The sequence below is a fragment of the Lutra lutra genome, chromosome 5 (genome assembly GCF_902655055.1).
Source record: "Lutra lutra chromosome 5, mLutLut1.2, whole genome shotgun sequence".
Taxonomy (NCBI): Eukaryota; Metazoa; Chordata; class Mammalia; order Carnivora; family Mustelidae; genus Lutra; species Lutra lutra.
Window position 1 is genome coordinate 97,332,472 of NC_062282.1, and position 16,130 is coordinate 97,348,601.

Sequence of the window (16,130 nt, forward strand, 5' to 3'; positions counted from 1 at the left end):
AGTCAAAGTTCTTATTTATAGATGAAGAAACTGAGATTGGGATGGATGATAGATCTTCTTTTCTTAATATACTTTCCCTATTCATCTCTATTCCTTTTCTGTACATATTCAGCGCCTTTGCCTGTCACCACCTCTACAAACATACTTCCATGTTACCAATCCTGGTTTTATTCAGGATTCATTGGCAGAGTGTAGAGCTGTGGTTCTGGAAGTGCCCCCAAATTGCATCTGAGCAATTACAATGCAATCACTTCCTCTGTGTTTATTTCAGAAGAGAACAAAGAGAGCAGGCATATGTCCCTCAAGCTCTTTGGAGCACAAAAGAAATTTATAAGAAATCACACCTCAAATCCTTGAGACCACCCATGACACTCAATGAAGGCTGTCCAATATCAAATCTCTGGACAAAAACATAGGAACTTCCAAGAAGAGTTGGATTGTTTTTATCAAGTGAAGAGGTGAGAGGGAAAAAACAAGTCTGTACAGAGAAGGGTTAAAAGACAGGCAGTTCCTTCAAGTGACCAATTGGCCCAGATCTGTGCAATAAATCTCTGGACAGTTTTTTCAAAGTCTAAGAAATCTGTGTTTATAAGTCGGCTAAAACACCTGCTCAAATTTCACTTTTGGATTGCTTACATTCTGTAGAATTTAGCTTCAGTTTTAGAGCGTGATGAGTGATTAGTGAAGCTGACCTTGATCCCTATTGAATTTCTCAAATTAAATAAATTACATATTTTGCCCTGATAACATGTATGTGTGTACAGTCTTAGCCGTCAATGTATTTGAAGAGGAATAAACAGTGGGATGAAATCTTAACCATTCCATTAACTTTTTATTTTAAACTAGTTATAGATCCTCAAGAAGTTGCAAAATGTAATAGAGAGGTTCCGCATGCTCTTCACTCAGCTGCCCTGCTGACGTTAAGATGTTAAGTAATATCTTAACATAACTAGTTTATTATCAAAACCAGGAAATTGATGTTGACATAATCCAATTACTTAGACTATGAATCTTATTGACATTTCACCGGTTTCTATATGTATTCATTTTGTGTGTGTGCATGTGCGTGTGTGTAGTTCTAAGAAATTTTATCCCATGTCTAGACTCATGTACCCACCACCACAACCAAGAACTGTTCTGTCACTACAAAGGACCCCTTATTACTGTTCTTCTGGAGTTACCTTCCATTGACTTTTTATCTGACTGAATGTGCCATGTAGCCCTTTTTCTTTCCTGTTCTTCATGAGATGGGATACATTTTTTCTTCTTGGGGAAATGATAAGAATTCTTTTGTCTTTAAAGATTATTTTTTAAAATGATGTGAAACTTTCTATAATGTAATTATATGGCTTAGGTGATATATATCATATGGTCCATGGTATGATAAAGCTCATATTCCTAATATTATTCTTGAACATAAAGCCCCATTGTTTACAGGTGTGAGTGACATTTATGAGAGGTAAGAAGATGCTGTGTCAAATGATAGTGAAAACTTTCCTATTGAATGAGGCTTTTGACCAAACCATGTAATATTTTTTCTTGTTTATAGAGTTGAAACTGATGTTCCAACATTTCCTTTGTCTTATTATATATCATGGATAGACCAAAGAGTGTTTTAAAGGCTCATTCTTCTTTTAGGACAAAAAGAAAAGACATTTTTGGAAATTCTGTACCTAAAGGTAAAAAGTTAAAAAGCAGATGGTTTTTAGAGCAAGACTCTAATAAAAACATTTGTGTTGACTTAGCATCAGAAATGCTTCTGTAAACTTCCACAAAGTAAAAGAACATACCAGTCTATCCTGATAATTAACTAAATTCTAGTTGGCAGGGTTCCTCTGAGACCGTTCATTATTGTATTTTTGCCATTAGCACCTGGGGAGAGCTATTCCAGGATATACAGGAAAATGCCCAGGCCTTTTTTTCTTCAAGAACAAAGTTTGGTAGATGGAATAAAGAAAAGATGCCTCTTTACACTGCAGAGGGAAGCTCACCATGGATCTGCCCCACATGTACTGAGGCAAAGTGTTATGTAAGGCTGAGTTGGCCCCACTAAGGGTGTCTTTTGCCGAGCCATTAGTTAAGAAGAATGACAAAACTTGAATCTCTTCTTTAAAGCTGTGGAAACCAGGAGGTCATCAATTGCTGATCTGGGAGCCCTGATCAAACTTTATCATGGATGGTTATGACTGGGGTGCTTATTAAAAATGTCTCAAAGTAAATATTTATGCTTAGCGAGGCCTGGATGGTACCTACTCCATTCTCACTGAGTCCCCTCAGTATTTCTGATGTAGATGTTCTTGCCCAGAGGCTACATTTGGAGAAATGTGCCCAAAGATTGTGTAGGTGTGTCATCTTTATTTTGATGGTAATGGAAACTGAACCCAGAGCAGTGATAAATGCCACCTAAAAAAATCAGTGTCTGAAACTTACCTTCTGACTTCCAAATGAACAGCTAGTATTGAAACAACAAGCAAGAACCTTGTTTTGTTTTTACTGTTCTTTTGTTGTTGTAGTTTTCAAAAAAAGGAAAAATGTATGATTATGGGCATAGGAAAATTTTCTTTTAAACCAAAAAAAAAAAAAAAAAAGTTTGGCTGGAAATTGTGAAACCTTGGACTGGCACGTCCAAACATCAAACAGAAAAAGCTGCCCATGTGGAAAGAATGCACAGGCAACATGGCAGTAGGGACCACATGATTCCAACAAGGACAAGGTCTCAGAATACAAATGATAAACTGTGTTTACACAGTTTCCCAGGAGCTCAAAGCGCTTGGTAGACTGTTTTTTTTTCTTTATTATGAATAATTCTAACACTGAACTCATTATTATTGATTCTATCTTGCTGCCATGGAGACTAAAACACAAAGAGAAGTGGCTGGTTTGTGGTAATGAAGATGACAGTGCTCACAGCTGAGTGGCTGGGTAACTGCCCCAACCTCTCTTCAGATGGATGCCAGCCCATAATTAGCTGGGCCCAGTGCTTCCTTATGGCTCAATTTGGCATCAGAGGATGCCTTTTTAATATGACCTGAGAATGCACCTTGTCAGTATAGGCTTGATTTTATTTAGGTGTAATGTTTTAAGGCATTGTTTAAGGTACTGTTTTAAGGACAGCTGTGAAAATGAATACCCAAACAGAATAGTTATGTCTCAGAGAAAGAGTACTTAAGGCTGGGAGTCCTGTGAGTAGGATGGAGAAGGTTAATATACATATTGACTCAGCCCAGCACTAACAGTATTTGAAGTTCAGGATTGAGTTTAAAGTAACTATCTGTGAGACCATAGAAAAATGATCTTGGGACCCTTGGTCTCAGTATACAAGTTTCCTTATTTTGTGAGTTAATTCTTAGGCTTAAATTGGACATTAGAGTATGAGTCTTACTTTCCTCTTTCAGTTTTTGGTAGCTGAGAATAGAGAAAATTACTGTATAGGGCTGAAAATAGTATGTTGGAGTACCTGAAAATAATTTTTTAAATAAGTTGCATATTTTACCAATGCATTATAAATTTCTTAGATTACTTACTTTTCTATAATATAAGAAATTTCTACCACTATGCAGTTATTTATTCTACCATTCTTTATTGAGAACCTGTTATATGCCATCCAAACAACAGTGATATTACTCAAAGTGAATAACCTGTTTCCATTTATTAGCACAAAGTAATATATAATACATTAACTATTTCTACCTAAATGCAATTAATTATTACTTTACCTTATAACTATTAGGGAAATCGTCTCTTTGGAAGGATTGGCTTAGCCACTTTGAAGAATTAAGGCAAAATAGTGGTTGTTTGATGAACTAAGAATGTGAACAGAATTTGTCCAGATATTTCCTTGGTGTAAGGAATGGATCTTTTATATTTTGCAATAAATATCTTTCTTTAGGCATGTGTTTTTATAGTCCTGATCTTTAATGTTGGACTAAATTATCTTGCTAAGTGCAGCTTCTCTGCATAATTTTATTGCTTTCTCATAAGCCATAAGGATTTTTATTTTGCTAGAGTAAAGGATAAAAGGGAGAATGATTGATGACTCTTGTTTATCTTAAAACTACAAAGAATTAATGTCAGAATAGCTTCTGTTTTCAGCTTTAGTTTTTCGTTCTAGTGTCCAAGGAGGAAATTTGTGCAGCAGTAACTTCATAGTATAAAAAGTATTTTTGTTTAAATGTATGTAGAATATTTGCTTTGTCAGAACAACTTTCTGTTCTTTCTTCATTCCACCACGTTGTTTGGTAGTTTAGATAATAATTCAATTTGGAATGGAGAAACTCAGGCTAGAGAGGTATTAAATGATATCCTCAAGCTAGTACATTCAATTTGTGCCCAGCTGTGGCCAGAAGAGGTGGTGATTTTTTTTTTTTTTTAAAGATTTTATTTGACAGAGAGAGAGAAATCACAAGCAGGCAGAGAGGCAGGCAGAGAGAGAGGGGGGAGGAAGCAGGCTCCCTGCGGAGCAGAGAGCCCAACTTGGGGCTCGATCCCAGGACCCTGGGATCATGACCCGAGCCGAAGGCAGAGGCTTTAACCCACTGAGCCACCCAGGCACCCCAAGGTGGTGATTTTTTTCACCAAGTCACATAACCATCTGATGGGTAAAATACAGAATATTCACAATGCCTAAATGTTCTCTTAATTATATACTAATGCACAATATGTGTAAGGTCTTTGCAAGTGAAGTAATATCACATGGAAACACTTCTTCTAATAGATCATGAGTATTGTATGCATCTGTAATTAGTCATAAAGTATTACCTGTTTTGCTCATTGGAAAGAATGGAGCACATTTTTTTAGTGCGATCCTAAGTGTCTCTTTGCAGATTTATTGCCTGTAACATATTTACTTGTTCCTTGCAACATCTGCTAAACCTGTTGGTGTCTTATTAAAATAGCAGATCTAAATATAAAGTGGTATCATTGGATATCATCCTTGGGTTGGTCAGGCAGTGTTTAATTTGGGTAAGTGTTATGTTTAAAACATGTGATACTTCCTGCCTTTATAGGTTGGATGCTGCTCATTTCAGTAACAGAGTTGTTCTGATAATAGTTACTAAGTATTTGGGGAGGAATACTATGTGACCCCCAGCCCATATAGACACATTAATAACAATATTGATAATTATTGGTGTTACTGTTTTCAAAGAACTTTAACAGGCATCTCATAAAGTGGGTGGTATGCAATGCCACTAGGGAGGCAATGGAGACCAAGCAGCCATAAGGAACTTAACTACTTAACCTGAGCAGATTCAAGCACCTTTTTGAGTTAGGCCTTGATACATTTTCCTGTTGGAAACAGCTGGAAGACTTGCAAGTTACTTTCCTGTTCACCACTTTTGAGCTTCTAACAGTCCCATCACTTCTTCAGGGTTCAGTTCAAGGCTAACCTCTAAATAAATACCCCTGTCTTTTTCCCCAGTCCATTTCTCTTTCTCATTTCTGGTCTCCAAAATAGTTAGTATCTCACTCTTCTTATACTTGAATGTTTATTGCCATTATTATATAATGCTTATAAAGTCACCATGCACATGGTTGATTCCACATGATGTCACAGACAAATGTACACAGTCTAGGACAGTCTTTTATTTGAAGGGAGCATGTATTTACCAGCTCATCTTCACATTCTTTGTTTTCTTGCACCCTCACAGATAATTGCTCCGGTGTCTCTCTTCTCAGAGCCCCTTCCATTACATAGCCACACACAGAAATAATCATCTAGGATAGTGTGCTTCTGGGCATGGCAGAGTAACTAGTAGTAGACTTTTCTTCAGCTATAAATAGGTAGGAATCAAAAAAAATACAAAGCAGCTGGTTTCAGATATCAGACAATAGGCAGACAGGATTGTGTCTCCTCAGAGAAGAAAACCAGACAAGATGAACCTGTGACTGACCCAGCTTTCTGCTTGTAGGTCTTCAATCGACCCTGTCCCAGAGAGAGAAGACTCAAGTAGAGCATCCAGTGGTTTTACTGAACTGATGTGGCAGAAATCAGAGTTCATAGAAATGGAGGCAGCCCGAAGTGGTGGGGCAGAGTATCAGAATAGAGGAAATGTCTCAGAGGAAGAACTCCAAAACCCTGCTTAGGGCTGGCGGGTAAGGAGGGTGGGAAGGGGCTGCCTCTTGAGTTTCAAAATGCAAACTAAACTGTGTATGTACAGGGTGAAACTGCAGGAGGACACAGGATGATGAAGAATCTATAAATGAAACAATTCTGAGAGGTCATCATGTGGGGCTGGGCAACATTTTAGTTTTTACCAGGCAGAGTGGAGTGGAGAGACTGGAGTGGACACAAACATCATTCGGTACAGACGCCTAAAAGGCCAAACTTTATAGGAGTGGCCAAATTAGATCTGCCCTTACAAAGGCAGAAACAAACCTTTGAAAGACCAAGTTGATCCTCTCAATTTAACTGCCCGATAAATTGAAAGACAACATTCTTTGAAAGACAACATTCTTGGGGCACCTGGGTGGCTCAGTGGGTTAAGCCTCTGCCTTCAGCTGTGGTCATGATCCCAGGGTCCTGGGACTGAGCCCCACATCGGGCTCTCTGCTCAGCAGGGAGCCTGCCTCCCCCCACCCCCGGCTGCCTTGCTGCCTACTTGTGATCTCTCTCTCTCTCTGTGTCAAATAAATAAGTTAAAAAAATATATATATACATATATATAGAAAGACAACCTTCTTTAAAGGAAGACAGCATAATTTAGATACTCAGCAACATGGAACTCACAATGCAGCATCCATTTCAAAGTTGTTAGAGATCAGAAGAGGTGCAAACATGTAACCAGTAACCAAGAGAAAATTCAGACATAGTAAATAGACCCAGAAATGACAGAGAAGACAGGAATTAGCAGACAAAAACTTTAAGAGACTTTTAAAGTCTCTTGTAAATATTTCATAAGTTAAAGTAAACACAAAACATGAAAAATGGAAGATATGTAAAAAAGAACTATGTGGAACTTCCAGAACTGAAAAATTTAAATACATGAATTAAAAAGTTCACAAGATAGGTTTACTACGTCAGACACTTATAATTCAATAGTCAGTTAAGCAAATCTACTAAAAATGGTCAAAAGTTTGAATATTTTACAAAATAAGGTCTACAAATGGCCAATTAGATGTGAAAAGATACTTTTATTAGTCATCAGAAAAATGTAAATTAAAACCATTGTGAGATACCGCTGTTTATCAGCAGAATGGCTATGAACCAAACTGGCAGTACCAAGGGGGTCCCTCATTCATTGCCACTGGTACCATAATATGGGACCACCACTTGGGAAAATAGTCTGCAGTTTATGAAAAAGTTAAATCAACTTACAAGTTGACGGAGGGAATTGGGATTTTAAACCTTTGGAAAAAGCCACTGGAACATTAAGAAGAGAACATTTCTCCAGCCTTGGCCACTGTGTGTCCCTTGCCTTACTGAACTACTATTCTTTCCTTTATTTTTCACCTTCTGTTGCAAAAGTCTTAAAAAAACAAACCGAAGCACATTAAAAATTTTAAGTGTTTATTTGAGTACATTTCTTCAAATTAGGTAGCGCCAAACTGAAAAGGGTAGAAGGGCTAAGGGCAGGAACTGGGAGGGACTTCCATAAGGAAGCAGTAGAAATAAGTAAGGAAGCTGGTGATCGGCTGTAGCTTAAAGCCTCGATGGCAGCCTGTGATTGGTTGTCCTTAGGTTTTGAGTTCCTAATGTTGAGGCACTAGTGGCTTGGATTTTGTATTGCTCCTATAGGCTGTCTGGGCATTAATGGCACGTTGGTGTACTAACCTCCTTGTTTAATTAATTTAACAAGTCCGTGCACGTAAGTGGTTAAATAGGAGGTTCTTGAATTTGAGAGATGGACAAGACACAGGGTAGGCCAACCTGGAATCATCTCTAGCTGTGAGAAGTAAGCAGAGTGCTGGGAAAGCTCACATTCACCGTTATCATGTGTCACCATTGCAATGTTCTTATTGATGACTCAGTTTATGAATTAGAAGCAGCATTTCTTTCAAGTGTTAAATTCAGTCTTTTTAAAAATTTTTTAACATTTTATTTATTTATTTGACAGAGAGAGAGGGGGAGAGAGCGAGAAAGGGAACACAAGCAGGGGGAGTGGGAGAGGGAGAAGCAGGCTTCCTGCTGAGTAGGGAAGGGGCTGTGGATTTTGATCTCAGGTTCCTGGGATCATGACCTGAGCAGAAGGCAGATGTTTAATGACTAAGCCACCCAGGCACCCCTCAACATTATTCAGTCTTAATAGAAGGAAAGGAAGGAAAAAGAAGGAAAAAAATCCTATGGAAAGAGGCATTATAACAGAAGTACAGAGTGTTATGGTGAGTTCATATGCATTTCTGACATAAATTTTGAAATTTCATCATGCTCAATGTTGGTCAGTCTTACTTCCCTAAGTTTTAAATGAGGGGGCAAGGATAATATCCTCAATGTCTGCTCTATAAATGTAAGCACCTCACTGAATGTTAGTTCACAGATAGTGCTCCATAAACTTAGATGATTGCTTGATGAGTTTATTAGTATTAGGCTTGGCAGAATCCTGGAACAGGAAATCCAAATAACTGACATTAAAAAGACACAGTGGGTGCCTGGGTGACTCAGTGGGTCAAGCCTCTGCCTTCGGCTCAGGTCATGATCTCAGGGTCCTGGGATCAAGCCCCGCATCGGGCTCTCTGCTCAGCAGGGAGCCTGCTTCCCCCGCCCCCTCTCTGCATGCCTTTCTGCCTACTTGTGGTCTCTCTGTCTGTCAAATAAATAAATAAAATCTTAAAAAAAAATACACAGGTTTCCTTTTCTTATTTCTCCTATGAGCCGTAGGATGTCCAGGGCTGGCAAATCAGGGCCATCATTATCAGGGACCCAGGATCCTCTTCTTTCTGCCTCATCATCTTTCACACCTTTCATTCCCCTTCAGAATGGTCCAAAATACAGCCAGAACGCCCTGTCCATTATGTTCATATTCCAGTTAGAAAGATGGGGTGTGTAGTGGTGGACAGGATTGCATGTAAGCCCCTCTAAAGTATCATCTCCCTTTAAAGAGCTTTCTCAGAAGCCCTACCCAATTACGTCTACTTAAGTCTCACTAATCATTATTAGTCGTAGATAGAGTAGGAAATACACTGTTAGCTAGGCATACTGCCTCCCTGAGAGCAGTCAGATTCTGTAAGTGAGGAAGTGGGGGAAATGCAAGCCACATGGTTAATCAGCTATCTTTGCCATGATCCATTTCTTAGTAATCTCAGGCTCTTGAAGGCAGATATGGCTGCTGTCAACTAGGTGATTATGTTTTTCTTTTCTTTTCTTTTTAAATTCATTGGAGGGAAACTGTCAATTCACCCATTAGGCACAGAAAACCCTTGACCTCCAAAATTGTCCATATCGAAGAAAGACTCTGTTCAAAAAGGCTGCCAAATAAATAACTATGTTTCCCAAGAATTTGTCTCCTTATGAAGTTCTTATGAATTCGATAATCCCCATGATCAGCTTTTTGGTTATAGCAACTGATCCCCTTTCTACCACAGAATACTCTTAGCTGCCGACATGGAGGTTCTTAAGGTCCCATTTGGGCTTCTCTTCTGTAGTTGTTGAGATCTTTTTTTGGCATGCAAGACAAATAGCTTTCATGAAGTGTAAAGAAACACATGGAGGCAGAAAAGCCTCCCTAATGGAGAGATGGTGTGTGGGAGTTTGTGGGTGAGGCAAAGGTAAACATTACAAATCAGCCTTCAGGATCTTTATGCCAAGATGTTAATGTTAAAGGAGAAAGTTCAGGTGCTTTAAAGTACCTGAGACAAGTGTCTGTGAGTCCCATGAGCCATATGGGGCCTCTTGCCAGAAGTCAAAACGGGTTCGTTCTCTTACCAAAAAAATAGACAAATGCTGTTTATTTTAATTCAGAAGTTGTAGTTTCACTAGTGCCCAATGGCTAGAGATAGTAATTAGCATTAGGTGCCAAGGTTACAGCAAACCTGAGGAAACTGAATTATTACTTTATTCATCCCTCAAATAAGATGATGGGATATTTTTCTAAATCCTTTTGATCTGCAGCAGGAGGAATGTTCCATTTGAAAGCACTGCTATTATCGACAATAGTGGAAAGGATAGTAAATGGCATCCAGACATAGCTCTGTGGCAGGTGGTCTATGCTGGATGAAGTTTAAGTATGGTTTCTGCCCTGCAGTCCGGATCAATTTTGTAGTCATTATTCTGTTTCATTTAGTTTCAGGACTAAATGGCCAATTGTGTAGTTAGGTTCTTGCCAGTTCATTTGTGTACAGCAGTAGCATCCATTTTGTGATGAGTCATAAGTATAAAATTGAACAGGAAGAAGAAAAATAAATGAATCATAAAGCCTGTTAGAGGCCCTTGAAAAGCCAGCCCAAGTGCTAATAAATGCTAAAGGGGAACATATTTACTATAGTTGAGATAGCTTAAATGGATTAAATTGGTAGATAATTGGGCAAGGTATGTGGGAAAATTGAATGAGTGTAATGGGTAAATAGCATAGTACAAATGGACAAGTTTTGATGTCTAAATTAGGTACAGCCAAGGCCAGTGCTCACATCACTCTGAAGAAGAGGCTCCAGTTTGCTTGGGCCAGAATGTTTCTGCATGCCACACACATCTAATATTTGAAGCATCTTTAACTTAGTGTTGGTTTTCAGAAGGAATGCTTTAATTAGGTGGGGAAATAAGATACAGGCCACAAATAATGGTGGTGATGATAATAATTATTATTTGTGATGAGAGGGCTCAGTGAACATAGCTTCATCTTTTCATCCCAGAGGAGAGGTATTGAAGATGGTGGGTGTGTGTATATACCCTTAGCACTGTGAAAGGCTGTTTCTCATTAGCATCTTCCCATGACATAACTGGGTAGAATTGTCACATTGCTTCTGTTCACAGGAGTTGGTTCTTGCATTCTTTCTTTCGTCGATTCCTTCAACAATTACTTAATAATTGCTTTCTACCTACAAAGTACTGGAAAATAAATCATATTTTAAAAAAGTAACAGGGGACGCCTGGGTGGCTCAGTTGGTTGGACGACTGCCTTCGGCTCAGGTCATGATCCTGGGGTCCCGGGATCGAGTCCCCCATCGGGCTCCCAGCTCCACGGGGAGTCTGCTTCTCTCTGACCTTCTCTTAGCTCATGCTCTCTCTCACTGTCTCTCTCTCAAATAAATAAATAAAATCTTTAAAAAAAAAAAGGAACAGTTACTGTCTAATGAGTCAAGACATATTTTTTAATTTTCAGAAGATAAAATATAAAGAGCATTCATTATGTAGGCTCTTCAGAGAAATTGGGGTGATAAATAGCAGGTGATTGGGAATACTAGCCATTTATGTCTTTTTCCTAGAAGGTTGTAAAACACCCTTTGAGGAATGAAACAAAATATAGGACCTTAAGGTAAAGAACTGCAGCACATCAGCCTTCCTTCTTTTTGGTTCATAAATACCCATTAAAATATTTTTCAATTATTGGCTGACCAAGTAATGATGATTTCGCTAAATGTTCCTTATGGTTGAGCACCAGTGGGCTTTTCTCATTTTGTGAAGGCTTTTTTTTTTTTTTTATATCCTATGAGATTGACTTATAGTTAAATGCATATTCTGATTAACTGAGCATTTTGATATAGAAATTTGAATCTAATACAGCATACTTAGCAATAACACCATCCCTGAAGTTATTTAATCTGATTTAAATCTGTAGATATTTCAGGAACTTCCAAACTAAAACTTAAAAGCAAAAACCACAAAGAAATGATTATGTAGGACCACGTGTGTGGAAAGTACGGTAAAGGAAATTGAGCATATAGGAAACCCAGGACATATCCCTGGGCATTATTTTGAAATAAATCTGATATTGGTTTAGCACCTATCTCTTTTCCATAAAAGCAGACAAAATATATACAAAGGAAAGGTTTATAAGAGGTAACAATCAAAGAAAGACAAGGGTGATGTTGAGGTGTTAGAAACGTCTAGAAAACTGAGCTGGGATTGTGTATATGTAAGATTTTATGAAGACTTCAGAGCAAGGGAATATTCTGTTTCTTTCTTTTCTTTTAACATCTTTACAACCATGGCAATCTTTCCATTCTTGCCTTAAGGAATATTTAAGCCTATAAATATTTAAGCCTATAAAATGGCTGCTTCTCTCTTTTTCCAGTCTTCTTCTATTATCTCTTGTGTAGCCATTATGGCAATTGGCCCAAATACTGCCCGAGAATGAAGCAATACCTGGAAACAGTCCTTTACATAGTAGTTGCAGCTACTGTGGGACATGGTGCTTGGAGAATTCACCCCATTCAGCACACCCTGTGGAAGGGAGCTCTTTTCTCCATCTTGAATTTTAGATTTTATTTATTTATTAGACGGAGAGGCAGGCAGAGAGAGAGAGAGAGGGAAGCAGGCTTCTTGCTGAGCAGAGAGCCCGACGCGGGACTCGATCCCAGGACCCTGAGATCATGACCTGAGCCGAAGGCAGCGGCTTAACCCACTGAGCCACCCAGGCGCCCTCCATCTTGAATTTTAGATTTACAACTTAGATTTTGAATAATGGGGGCAACATGGTAGGTTCCAGGGATGGCTGAAATGATTTCTGAATTTGTAATACCAAATGTAGGGTTTAATATTTATTTTTAAATTTATCATACAGTAAAACTGACCTTTCTGGTGTGCAGTATTGTTGGTTTTAACACTTGTGTAGATTTATATAGTCACCACTGTAATGAGAATACAGAACAGTTCCATCAACCAACAAAAATATCCCCAATATCATCCTTGTTTTATGACACCATCCCCCCTGCTCCAACCAAGACTCCTAGCAACTGCTGGCCCATATTATCCATTTTATTATTATCCATTTTATTGTATGTGTCAGCAGGTCATTCTCTTTTTTGTGAATAGTATTCCATTTTATAGATGTATTACATTTTATATCCCTTCTCTTGTTGAAGGACATTGAGTTTCCAGTTTTTGCTGTCATATATAAAGCTGCTATGATCAATCATGTGCATGTTTTTGTGTCATCATAGTGTTCTTTTTAAAAATTTTTTAAAATTTTATTTTTTTTCAGTGTTCCAAAATTCATTGTTTATGTACCACACCCAGTGCACTATACAATACATGCCCTCCGTAAAACCCACCACCAGGCTCACCCAACCCCCTACCCCACACCCCCTCCAAACCCCTCAGTTTGTTTCTCAGAGTCCACAGTCTCTCATGGTTTGTCTCCTCCTCCGATTTCCCCCCACTCACTTCTCCCTAAATACCTGGATGTAGGATTGCTATGTTGTATATATACCAAGTGTATGTTTAACTGCCAGACTCTTTCCCAGAGTGGGCATATCAATATATATGAGCAGTGTCTGAGAGTTGCAGTTGTCATGAATCTTGCTAGTACTTGGTCTTATTGGTATCTTTTATTTTAGTCATTCTAACAAATGTGTAGTAGTATCTCACTGTGATTTTAATTTGCATTTCCCAATGGCTAGTGATGTTGCTCCTCTGCCCATGTGCTTTATAGCCAGCTTTATATCTTTTTTGGTCCTTGGCTCATTTTAAAATTTGGTTGTTTGTTTTCTTATTGTTGGATTTTGAAAATTCTTTATATTCTAGATACAAGTCCTTTGTCAGGCAATTTGCATAATCTTATACCAGTCTACAGCTTATCTTTTTATTCTCTTAACAGTGTCTTTGGCAGAGCAATAGCTTTTAATTTTGATAAAGTCTTACCAATTTCCATTCCTATGGGCTGTGCTTTTGGTGTTATTTCTAAGAATTCTCTGTCTAACCACAGGTCAAGATGATTTTTCAAACTGTGTTTTTCTAGAAATGTTATAGTTTTACAAATTATATCCATGTGCATTTTAAGTTAATCTATGTATAAGGTATGAGGTTTAGATCTAGGTTCAACTTTTTCTAGTGGGTAACCAATGGTTCAGATATTTTTTAAGAAAGCTATTCTTGGGGCGCCTAGGTGGCTCATTGGTTGGGTCTCTGCCTTTGGCTCAGGTCGTGATCTCAGGTTTGTGGGATCGAGCCCCACATCAGGCTCTCTGCTCAATGGGGAGCCTGCTTCCCCTACTTTCTCTCTACCTGCCTCTCTGCCTGCTTGTGGTCTTTCTCTCTCTCTCTGTCAAATAAATAAATAAAATCTTTAAAAAAAAAAAGAAAGCTGTTCTTTATCCATTGAATTGCTTTATATCTTTGTCAAAATCAAATGGTAATTTTTGTGTGAATCTATTCTTAGACTATCTTATTCTTTTCCGTTGACCTCTGTGTTTAACCCTTCACCAATTCCATATTTCTTTGATTATTATAGCTTTATAACAAGCCTTAATATGTGGCATTTCTACAACTTTGTTCTTATTTTTCAGAATTGTTTTTGGCTATTCTAGTTTCTTTGCCATTTATATAAATTTTAGAATCATCTTATCCAAATCTACATAAAATCTTGTTGGGATTTTGATAGGAATTGCATTAAATCCAAAGATCACTTTGGGGAAAACGTATGTATTTATTAGGTTAAGATTTCTAATTCATGAAGATGGTATGCCTTCCCATTTACCTAGGTCTTCCGTTATGATTTCTTTCCTCAGTATTTATGGTTTTGAATATACAGACCCTGTACATGTTTTTTAAGTTTCATATTTAAGGTTTTTTTTTTTTATGTTGGTTCTATTGCAAATTGTAATGTATCTGGATTTTGGTTTCTGTCTTTTCACTGCTTGTATATAGAAATACAATTTGTGTCTTTACCTCATATCTTGCAACCTTACTAAACTTATTTATTGGTGTACATTGGGGATTTTTAATGGGATTTCATGAATTAGCATAGAAAGATGTCCCCAGAAAAGAAGCAAAAGAGGTGTTTGTTTAGAGGAATTCAAGTTCCCAGTAGCAGAATCTCACTGAGTGTTCTTTAGAAACAAAAAAATTGGAAATCTCCAGGGGGATAGGGTTCTCTAAGTAGTGCATGCCTTTTTTCCTATTTCCATGAATTCTCTCCATTTCTTTTCTTTTAAATGGCATTTAGCTATAGAATTGTCATTTCTATGAGCAAACATTGGAATTATGTAAAATTGTTTTTAATTTTTCTTTGTCCAAGAATGTGGGCTTAGGCTTGATTCTTGGAGTAGATTCACCATTTCGTTAACAAATAGAGTGTGGGTCAGGGAGAGCCCAAGTAGCCCAACCTCTACCTCCACATGTCCACAGCTTCTTTTCCCAGGTTTTTTTTTTTTTTTAATATATTAATAGTCCTTTTCTCCCTGTGGTGCATAAGGGATTTAGTTTAATAATATCATAGCTACTTAAGGATCTTATAGTACAGCATTTAGTTTGTATGAAAAGGAGTTTATTATAAAGAGCCAAAAAATTATCTTGGGAGGGAAATAGATGGACAGTTAAGGCAGACTAGGTCCCCTAGGGTTACAGAGTGACTGAAACTCCATGTATGTAGCAGTGCAGATGTTTTTCATTTGGGAGACAGAAAGCTTTGCTAAAGATAGGGTGAATAGAGGCATCTGGATGCAGTGATATTTCAGAAAAGAGGCATTTATGTCTTTGAAATTTTTCCTGAGAAGAGGTACATTTCAATCTCTCCCTTCCACACATACACAAACTATTAAAATCTTCAGGCAACTCTGTAATGAAAGAAATGTATTCCTGAGAGGTGTCATATTGTTTAGGACAGTTAAAAATGCAATCTTCATTCGTAGCTCCTAAGTTAAGATGTAGCCTATCTTTCCCTCCTCTCCAAAATATTCACTAGCTTATTCACTTCTTTCGAAGATGTTTCTGTAGAACATCAGGTAGATTCTGTGCTCCAAAAAGAAATACTGAGTTACTTTGCTCTCATGTAGTAGAAGGCAAAAGCAATAAAGAAGAAAAGTAGATTATCTCTAAGGGGGAAAATGGATCCACAAAAGGCAGTCATTGAGAACTCAATTAAAAATTTAGTTTTTAGAATTGACACTGACATCATGGCATTTAAAAATTTAGAACTCAAGTAGATAGAAAGAAGATTTGGTAGGGTTGAAGCTGATGCATATGAAATTCCTGGAAACATTTGTATTCCATGATGAGCTAAAGTGAATCTCCATCCTTGGGATGTGCTGTCATGGAAACC

The 16,130-nt window shown here is 37.8% G+C and overlaps 1 long non-coding RNA gene across 1 annotated transcript in view; it reads left to right on the forward strand.

Annotated features, from left to right (window-relative positions):
• Positions 1-295: 295 nt before the first annotated feature.
• The window catches only part of LOC125100985 (uncharacterized), a 67,624-nt gene continuing 51,789 nt past the window's right edge, over positions 296-16,130 (forward strand). The window contains exon 1 of the long non-coding RNA XR_007127725.1: positions 296-458. This is a non-coding gene — a long non-coding RNA (uncharacterized LOC125100985). The remainder of the gene's footprint in view (positions 459-16,130) is intronic.